Consider the following 11,184-nt stretch of genomic DNA (forward strand, 5'->3'; position numbering starts at 1 on the left):
TGCATGGTAATGGAGGGAGACCCTCATTGTTATACAAAATTACATATAAGAGGTTGTGAGGGGAATGGGAAAAAAAACAAGGAGAGATATGAATTACAGTGGATGGGGTAGAGAGAGAAGATGGGAGGGGAGGGAGGGGGGATGGTAGAGGATAGGAAAGGTAGCAGAATACAACAGTTACTAATAGGGCATTATGTAAAAATGTGGATGTGTAACCGATGTGATTCTGCAATCTGTATTTGGCGTAAAATTGGGAGTTCATAACCAACTTGAATCTAATGTATGAAATATGATATGTCAAGAGCTTTATAACGTTTTTCAACAACCAATAAAAAAAAAATTAAAAAAAAAAAAGAACAAATAGGTGGGCTGGGGATGTGGCTCAAGCTGTAGCGTGCTCGCCTGGCATGTGTGCGGCCCGGGTTCGATCCTCAGCACCATATACAAACAAAGATGTTGTGTCCACCGAAAACTAAAAATAGGTGCAAGATCATCTAAGAGATCAGGAACTGGTGAGAATTATTTCCCTGATGGGGCATTTTTTTTTCTCCCTTACTCACATATTGAGCTATTTCAATTTTATATGGCATAGAACAATGTCTCATGTGAGGTATGTATATAAGTATATATGTATTTACTTATTTATTCTGGTACTGGGGATTGAACCCAGGGGCACTCTACAACTGAGAACGGGTCGTACTAAGTTGCCTAGGCTGGCCCTGAACTTTTGATCCTCCAGACTCAGCCTCTCCAGAGCAGCTGGGATTGCAGGATTATGTATGTGTGCCACCACACCAGCAGAAATGAGCCTTTTATTGTTATTATTATTACTGAAGATTGAACCCACGGGCACTTTACCACTGAGCTACATCCCTGGCCCTTTTGCTTTCTAATTTTGAGACAGAGTTTCATCAATTTGCTTAGGGCCTCATTAAATTGCTGAGGCTGGCCTCAAACTTGTGGTCCTCCTATCTCAGCCCCCAAGTCACTGAGATTACAGGCTTGGCCCCACTCTACCCAGTGAAATGATACTTTTTAATGATCATTACACTAAAATATCTTGCATTCTGAAATATATTACATATGAATATTGAGCTTTGAAAATATTCAACCTAATTTTCTTTTCCTCCAGGACTGGAGATTGAGCCCAGGTCCTCCAGCACACTAGGCATGTGCCTTACCACTGAGCTGTGTCTCCAGCTCTCAACTTCACTTTTCTATGTATCATTATTTACACTGTAGGTCTTTCCTAAAATACAGATCCCAGAACTATTGATCATTGAGAAATTCCTTGTTCACACCTTTCACAATGCTTTGACTTCACACTTCACGACATAGTCATTTTGCTTACTATATTCAAGCCAGTTTTGATAATACTTCAGTTATTGCCCACTTCATTTTGCTCTGAATCAAAAATAGGGAAAATCATATAAAGTATTTACAGTCCTCAAGTATATTTTTTTCTAAAATCACTTGTGAAAAGTCAGAGATGCTACTCATCCTTTAATCTTGTATTTGTTGTGTTATTATCCAATTAGGTTTGGTGGGAGGATGTCTCCACACTTGAGTCCTCAGGTTACAAACTCCACCTAGGTTAGTGCTCACACTACTTGAAAGTCTAGAGTGGAGGACACTAAAGTAACACAGCCAAGTCTCAGCCCAGGGCAGCGACTGAGCCTTCAACTTCAGAGTCCTGGGACTCAAGCTCTTTGCAACCCATGAGGATCCTGTTCACAGGGGCTGTCCTGCCACACAGGGAAGCCAAGTTCTTTGAAGCTGTTCCAGTCCTGGGCTGTCAAGTCAGTGGGTCCTTGTTTCTTCTCTCCCTTCCTTTTTTTTTTTTTTTTTTGGTGGTGAGAGCAACCAGGGATTAAACTCAGAGACACTCAGCCACTGAGCCACATCCCTGGCCCTATTTTATGTTTTATTTAGAGACAGGGTCTCACTGAGTTGCTTAGCGCCTCACTGTTGAGGCTGGCATGAACTTGTGATCCTCAGCCTCCTGAGCTACCGGGATTACAGGTGTGTACCACTGCGTCTGGCCCCTCGTCCATTTTCTTGCTTAAATAAACTCTGCTAAATTTAACATGTTTAAGGGTTTTCCTTTAACCATCAAGTATGGCATGGAAACTAAAAGTTTATTGTCATGTAGTTATAAGTCGGTGATATTTATGTATAGGACCTATTCATATCTAATATTTAAGATAAAATGGTATTTCATTCTAATACATGTGAAACATATTATGCTTTTTCAGATTTTGCTCATAAAACTCTTTAAAAAATTTAAGCACAAATGAAAGTATATATATAATGTTTGGCATATACACATATATGCAAAACAAGCTTCAGGGAAATAAAAGTTGACATGCAATCTAATTCACGTTATATCTAAGATAGAAATCACACTATCTGTTGTGAAAAATTTTGGGGGGAAAAATGACCAGAACGTAATAAATACATTAAAACAATGTTCTCAATGGTTCTGAGTTTTCAAGTCCTTTTTCCTCATTTTGGCACAGAGAGAACAGCATTGCTGCTAAGGAACTGGTAGAAATGAAGCAGAGTGCTGTGCACAAAGTTGGAGGTGTGGTCACCTCCCAGAGACCAGCAGGTGTAGGGTACAGAGGGAGTTGGCCCTCTTGGAGCTCCAGGGTGTATTCTGAGCACCATCCTAGGAATGAGGATCCCCTCTGGATCTTCAGGAGGTTCATATGGGAGGTCAGACTACAGGGGCTCAGTTCATTGGCTGTCCCCTCCTCCCTGTCCCAGCCTAGACCTCTCCCCCTGCCATAAAGGAATCAGGTCAGAAAACCCAATACAGTCCTCTCACCAGAGGAAATGAGGTCCAGGGGGTCAGGGATCAGACCCATACATCCAATATCTGCTCCATGATGGATTAGGATAAAATATGCTGCTATGTCCCCACACCCATGGCATCGTGGGAAGGGTCCCATGTGGCAGCCCCCTGGAGTTATGCACTTGAGCAGGCTAGGCAGTCCATTTTGATTTCAGTGGGCCTGGGTCCCCAGACAGTATAGATGGACATGTGTTTGGTCAGAGTAGCCAATTAGGGTGCCAGAGGGCAGAGGGGCTGATATGTCATGTGGACACAGGGGGTGGGTGTGAGGACGAATTGAGTTGTGTCCCACTCAGGGCCTGAGGTCCAGAGACACCCTCACCTCTGGAAGCACAGGCTGCACCTGGAGCTGCAAGGTTGGCACTATACAGTGAGCTGGGAAAGGTGGAGAGAGAGTGATGAGACAGAAGTGGGCCAGAAGCACTGGACTAAGGTCTCACCTTTTCCCTGTCTCCTAAAGTCCCTGGAGCTCCCTTGGCTTGCCTGATTGGGGACAAAATGGCTCCGCCTTAGGAGAGTGGACATAGAATCACTTGTCATGGCTTGAGGGATCTCAAAAACCCTCACAAGTCTACCTACTGCTTGTTAGCCCCATCAGGTGGCCATGCTCTGTCCTCCCAAGAACTGATTGTCCAGCTCCCACCCTCAGCAGGAATATGTCCTTACCTGCAGTGCCCCAGAATGGTGGGCCAGCTCAGACTCAGCCATCAGAACCTTGCATCCTCCTGCCCCACAGTCCTAGGGTGGGATCCCTGCACCTGGGTGTCCCAGCTCTGGCTCCCCATTTTGTGCCTGGCAAGCAGCCATCTCTAAAACCTTCCTCCTGGGGCAGTGGGTTCATGACCCCCTTTAGCAGGGCACTGAGGCAGCTGAGCTACATGCGTGCCACAGGCTTAGTGAGTGCCTGCTCCTGCATCTCAAGCTTTAGGTGAAAGGCCACATTGCATACAGCCGCATGCGCACCCACACATATGTGCCTGGAACTGGGACTTTTCCTTCTTCCCCTGGGGAATTGGGTCTCAGGACTGGAGGATTCAGCATGCAACTCCATGAAGTTGCCCTGACATCCCTGCCCTCACTTTGACCATCCCTGCAAGCCCTGGAGGCCCTAAGCTCCACAAAGAGACCACACTGGCCCCCCTGTCCTGGCCCTCCTGCCCTGGCCTCACTGCACCTGTGAGGGCACCCTGGGGGCGGGGCCTAGGGCAACAGGGTCCACCCCCACACATTGTGGCAAGCCCTTGGTAGCCCCACCCCCTCATGGTCTGGCTCTCCTGGGCTCAGAAGCCCACACGCTCCCATGATCCACGTGCTCCAGTGGGATGGCGGTTGATCTGTATTGTGGCCAAGGGCCTGGGGCCAACCACCTAGCGCAGCGGTTGGCCTGAGGCCAACCACTGATCGGGTGGCAGTTGGCCTGCTGCCAACCGCTGAGTGTGCGGTGGTGCTGAACAGCCTGAACTGTGACTTGGAGCTCCCTTCACTTGGACATGATGTAGTCCTGGTCCGAGGTTCCCAGTTCAGAAGCTGGGCCCCGTGTTAGGTGTCCATTGTCCGCCCTGCGTCCCTACTGACCACCCTGTCTGCGGTGTAGCAGTGCAGCCCTTATCTCCATGCCTTTGGGGACATTTGGGGACTTGGCACTAGACCACCATGGCCATGCTGCAGGACACGGTAGCTGCAAAGGTTTCAGAATCCCCACACTGAGCTCCAGGTAGGAAAGGTGCCCAGGTGGGCAAGGTGGGGTGAGGTCAGGCCTGGGGAACCAGGAAGGGTGCTGTGTGGCTAGCTGGCCCCCACTCATTGTGATCAGAGCTTGTGCAGAGGTGAAGGGCATATGGAGAAGTAGGGCCACCTCTCCAGTGCAACCCAGCACAGGGCAGAACCCCTACAGCCCCAGGCATCCCTAGCCAAGTCACCAAGGGAGTCACAGGTGGGCTGAGCCCAGGGCAGCTTGAACAGTACCTGTTCATGGAATCTGGTTAAAGTCTCTGGTTACTTGGTCACATCATCTGTCCAGTGTTTGACACTGTACCTGGTCAGAAATATATGGCTAATGTCTATGTTTACTATACCTGGTCATGGTATCTAATTATTGTCTCTGTTTACAATACCTTGTCATAGCAATTATCTAATGTGCAATGTGGTTACTGTACCTGGTCACAGTATCTGGGTAATGTCTCTTATTATAATAGATCCCAATATGTAGGCATTATCTTTGTTTATTGTACCTGGTCATGATATCTGGCTAATGTCTCTGATTACTATATCTGATCACAGTATCTGGATATTGTTCCTTTTACATGGTCACAGTATCAAATGTCTCTTGTTAGTGAATCTGGTCACAATATGTGGCCAATGCCAATTGTAACAATAGCTGGTCATCTCTCTGGGTATCGTCTCTAGTACTCTATTTGGTTATGACATCTGGCTGGTGTCTCAGTTTGCTGTACCTGGTCAAGTATCTGCAAAAAAGACTAGGGTTATAGTATCTAGTCATAGTATATGGGTAGTATTTTGTTTATTTTATTTGGTCACAGTATTTGACTAGTGTCTCAGGTTATTGTACCTTGTCCCTGTGTCTAAATATTGTCTCTATTTACTGTATATGGCTACAGTATCTGGTTTTTTAATTGGTCATAGTATTTGACTAAACATTTCTGATTACCTACTGTTCCTCGTCATGGTATCTGGGTATTTTCTCTGTTTACTGTGTCTGGTCAGAGTACCTGGCTGTTTCTGGTTATTGTACCTGGACCTTACGTGGCTGAAGTCTGTGGTTATTGTACTGGTCATGGTATGTGACTCATGACTCTGGTTACTGTACCTGGTCAGGGATCAGGGTCTCTGCTTGATGTACCTGTCATGGGATCTGGCCAATGTCTCAGGTTTCTGGACCTCATGACCATACTTGGGTATTGTCTCAGTTTACTGTACCTGGTCATAATATCTGGCTTAATTCTCTGATTATTGTATCTTGTCATAGTAGTTGATAATGTCTCTGATTTCTCTGTTTGGTCACGGTATCTGGGTAATGACTCTTTTTACTGTCTGGTCTTGGTATCTGGCCAATGTCCTGGTTACTGTACTGTATCATGGTATCTTGGTATTATCTTGGTATCCTCTACTTAGCCTTGGTATCTGGTTAATGTATCTAGTTACTGGTCACAGAATCTGGCTAAATAGTTTCTGGTTACCATACCTCTCACAGGAGTTGCTAATGGCTCTGGTTTCTGTACTTGCTGTATCTGGCTAATGTCTTTGGTTCCTGTATCTGGTTATCTTATATGTGTTATGACTCTGGTTACTATACCTAGTCATGGTATTTACCTAATGACTCTGCTTATTGTAACTGGTCACAATATCTATTTTTTTCTCCCTCTGTTTATTGAACCTGGTCATGGTTTTTGGCTCATATCTCTTGTTATTGAACCTGGTTATGGTAACTAGCTAATTTTTCTGCTTCCTGTACCTGGTCATGGAAAGTGTCTAATTTCTCTGGTTATAGTACCTGGGCCACTGTATCTAACTAATGTCTCTGGTTACTATAACTGATCACAATGTCTGAGAAATGTCTCTTGATTACTGTACCCAAGTCATAGTATTTGCATATTTTCTCTGGTTACTGTATCTGACCACAGTGTCTGGCTTATATCTCCTGTTATTCTTCTACCCAGTCATGGCTCTGGGTAATGTCTCTAGTTAGTAAATCTTGTCAAAGAATATGATTAATGTCTGGTGTCTGTGTCTGATCATATTTACTATATATTTTTCCATACGCTGTACTTATTCAAGATGTCTGACCCATTTCTCTGCATACTATACCTGGTCATGGTATCTGGCCAACATCTCTGGTGACAGTAGCTGTACATTGTATCTGTATACTGTATCTGTCTGTGTTTACTATGCCTGGTCAAAGGTTCTAGCTAATGTTTCTGGTTAATGACTCTGCTTATTGTAACAGGTTGAGGTACGAGGTATTGTCTCTACTTACTGTTCCTACTGACAGAATCTGTTTACTGTACCCAGTAACAGTTTCTGTCTCTGGATAATATATCTATTCATGGTGTCTTATTAAATTTCTGCCTATTGTAACTCTACATGTAATCTAGTTATCATCACTAGTTACTGTACCTGGCCATGGTATCTGGCGAATGCCTCTTCTTATTGTAACAGGTTGAGGTATGAGGTATTGTCTCTTCTTACTGTTCCTGGCCACAGAATCTTCATCTACTTTACCTTGTTAGAGCATCAGGTTGTCGTGTCTATTTAGTGCACCTGTATCTGGTATTAGGGTGAAGTGTCTGTTTACAGTATCTGGTCACAATATTAGGCTTATGCCTTTGGTTATTGTGCTGGGTCATGGTATCTGAATATTATCTCTGGTTACTCAACCTGGTCATAGTATCTGGCTGACGTATCTGGTTACAATGCCTGGACAAGATACTTGGCTTGTGTCTCTGGATGGGAGGCATGGTATCTGGGTATTGTATCTGTTTAGTGTACCTGGGCAAGGTGTCTCCATATTATCTCTGTCATGGTTATTGAATCTGGTTAAGGTTTCTAGTTGCTATGCTTGGTCATGGTATCTAGGTAATGTCTCTGATTATTGTTATCTTGTCACAGTATATGGCTAATGACTCGTCATGGTATTGTTCTGTGTACTATACTTGACCAAAATGTCTGAATTGTGTTTCTGTACCTGGTCACTGTACCTAGCTAATGACTCTGGTTACTGTCTTTAATCATGATATTTGCTTAATGTCTATGGTTATTGTCCCTGATCACAATCTCTGGTTAATGCCTTTGCTTATTGTAACACATTGAGGTATGAGGTATTGTCTCTGCTTACTATTCCTATCCGCAAAATCTGGCTAAGGTCTCTGTTTACCTAGTTATGGTGTTAGGATATTGTCTCTGTTTACCATACCTGGTCATGGTATCCGGCTAATGTCTCTGGTTATTGTAGCTGGTCTAAGTATTGGATTCATAACTCTGCTTACTGTATCCAGTTAAATATTTGGGTATTATTGCTTGTACCTTGTACCTTGTCACAGTGTCTGGAAAATGACTCTGCTTACTGTACTGGGTCACAGTATCTGAATATGGTTTCTGTTTACTGCAACTGGTCACAGTACCTGGCTAATGTCTGTAGTTACTGAATGCAGTCACAGTATCTGGCTAATGTTTCCTGTTGCTATTCCTCATCACAGTATCCGGCTTCTGTGTCTAATTGCCATACTAATGCATGTGTTCATTGTATCTGTTATTGTCTGTGGTTCCCAAACCTGATCACTAAATCTGGATATTACCTCTGGTTATAGTGACTGGTTTCCATATCAGGCTGATGTCTCTCTTAACTGTATATAGGCACAGTATCTGAGCATTACCTACCTAGTTACTAAATCAGGCCTGGTTACTATATCTATTTATAGCATCTAGATATTGTCTGTTTACCTGGTCACAGTAGTAGGCTAATGTCTCTGTTGATTGTATTCAGGCATAGTATCTGGACATTCTTTCTCCCTGGTCATTGTATCAGGCCTGGATATGGGATCTGTTCACTACATCTGGCTATGTCCCTGGTTACTTGAACTGGTTATACTAGGAGGCTAATGTGTCCCGAGATTGTATCTGGTCACTATCTCTGGGTTTTATCTCTATATACTGTTCTTGGAAATGGTATGTGACAAATGTCTCTGGGTACAGCACCTGGTCATGTTATCTGGCTGTTTCTGTTTACTATTCATGATCAGGTTATCTGACTAATACCTTTGGTTAAAGTACCTGGTCATAGAGTCTGGATAATGTCCGATTTTGGTACCTCTCCATGGTTTATGGCTATTATCTCTGGTTCCTGCACCCAGTTACAGTAACAGGCTTTGGGCTATAGTGGATGTATCTGGATACAATATCAGGCAATTGTCTCTGAATGGTGTACTTATTCATGGTGTGTGACTCATGTTTCTAATTGCTATATCTGGTCACAGTATCTGGATATTGTCACTGGTTACTGAACTTGGTATCTAGCTAAAGTCTTTGGATACTGTACCTACTCATGGTATCTGAGATTTTCTCTATATACTATACCTGATTATGTACCTGGTTAATGTATCTGGTTACTGTACTTGGTCACAGTATCTGCATAATGACTCTGTTAAGTGTACCTAGTCTCAGTATCTTGCTAATGTCTCTGGTTACCATACCTGGCCACAGTAATTGCCCAATTTCTCTGGTTACTGTACCTAGTAATAGTATCTGACTATGCTTCTCCTTTCTGTAATAGGTCACAGTAGCATAGTCTCTGCTTACTGTTCCTGGTCAAGTATCTGGCTAAGGTCTCTGTACACTGTACATTGTCACCGCATTGGTTATTATATCTGTTTACGATATCTGGTCCCTATATTAGGGTATCATTTCTGTTTACTTCATCTGGTCACAGAACCTGGCTAATGTCTCTTAAGTCTGTGACATTATATAATTAATGTCTCTGGTTATAGTAACTACTCACAATACTTAGATAACGTCCAGTTGCTGGATCAGGTCATGGTGCCTAACATCTGTGATTACTATGCCTGATAATGGACTGGATTTTGTCTCTGATCACTTTACATATCTGATTTTATTCTCTGGTTACTGTTTCTGGTCATGGTACATACTTGTTTGTGGTTGCTATGCCTAGTCATGGTATCTGGCTGACATCTCTGGTTACTCTACCTGCTATGTATCTGGTGTGATGGTTATTCTGAATTTCCAACTTGATGGAATTAAAAGAGATGCCTAGTATTAAAAGCTTCTGGGTGTCTCAGTGAGGTTGTTTCTAGGAATGATTGGCATATGGGACAGCAAGCTAAGGTGGATACCCATTGTAAGCATGGGGGTTCAATAGGTTGGGGTCTTGGACGGAAAAAAAGTTGGAAGAACAAGGAAGCAGCAGCAGAAACAAGCTCAATTCTTTGTGAATGGGTTCTTGACTACTGCTGTGATCACCTGAGGACATCAGAAACTAGTTCCTTCATTCTTCCAAAGCAGACCCTGACCAGCAACTCTCCAGGGGGTTTCCAGCCCTTTGGTCCAGGACAGGGGTGATATCATGGTTCCTTTTATTCTGAGACTCCAGTTTCGTGGGCTGAGAAGCTACTGATCTCTCCAGCTCTCCAGTCTGCAAATGGCCCCTGTAGGACTATCCAGTTTCTGGTTGTATAAGACAATTTAACACATCCCCTTTTTATAACCATACCTATATATGTCCTATTGGTTCTGTTTCTCTAGAGAAACCTAATACTCTTTCATTACTGGTCACAGTATCACTGTAATGTCTCTGTTTAGGGTACCTGGTCATGGTATCTGGATAATGTCTTTGGATAGTGTGTCAGGTCACAGTATCTGGGTATTGTCTGTGTTTTCTGTACCTGATCACAATTTCTCTGTATGTTTCTGATAATTATACAAGGTCACAGTAGAGGATAACATGTCTGGTTACTGTACCATGTCATAGTATCTGAGTATTATTTGTTTATTGTCTATAATTATTTGACCCTATTGGTTTGGGCCTCTGGCAAGATAGAACATGATGACAGAAAGCATGTAGTGGAGCAATGTTGATTACCTCATTGTGGCTAGGAAGCAAAGATTAGGAGGGAGGGAGAAAAGGAGCCTGGGACAAATGACAAAATGTACCCTCAAGGGCATTCCCCCAATGATTTATATCCTCCAACCTTGAGCACATTCTCAAGTTCTTACCTCCAAATAACCCCTTGAGTGATGGATCCACTAGCATTCTTATAATCTATTTGTGAGGTCAGAGCCCTTTATGATCCTATCTTCTGCTCAAGGCCTAATCTCTGAGCTCTCCTGCATTGGGGACCAAGTCTTTAACACATGGGCTTAATGAGGACATGTAAGATCCAAAACATAATATTCTGCCCACAGCTCCCAGAACTATTGTCTCTGAGACAATGCGAATTGCATTTCATTAATCTCCAAGAGTTCCTGTAGTCAATAGTTCCAATATGGCTCAAACATCCAAGCTCAAAGTCTTCTCTCAAGACTCAAGGATAAATATTTGATGTGAACCACTGTAAAAATCAAACCAACAGTTGCATGTTCCCAAGACACACACACAGGATAAATGTCCCCATTACCAAAGGAAGGAGTAGGGAAATGACAAAGAGGAATGGTTCAAAGCAAGACCAGATCCTCCCAGGGTAAACATCAATTGCTGTAGGTCCATATTCAACATCTATGTCACAGGGTGGTATGATGTGAGCACCAAAAGGCTTGTGCAAAAACTCAACTGAAAGTGGACCAAGGACCTAAGCAATGGA

This window comes from Marmota marmota, unplaced genomic scaffold (assembly GCF_001458135.2).
Source record: "Marmota marmota marmota unplaced genomic scaffold, marMar, whole genome shotgun sequence".
Taxonomy (NCBI): domain Eukaryota; kingdom Metazoa; phylum Chordata; class Mammalia; order Rodentia; family Sciuridae; genus Marmota; species Marmota marmota.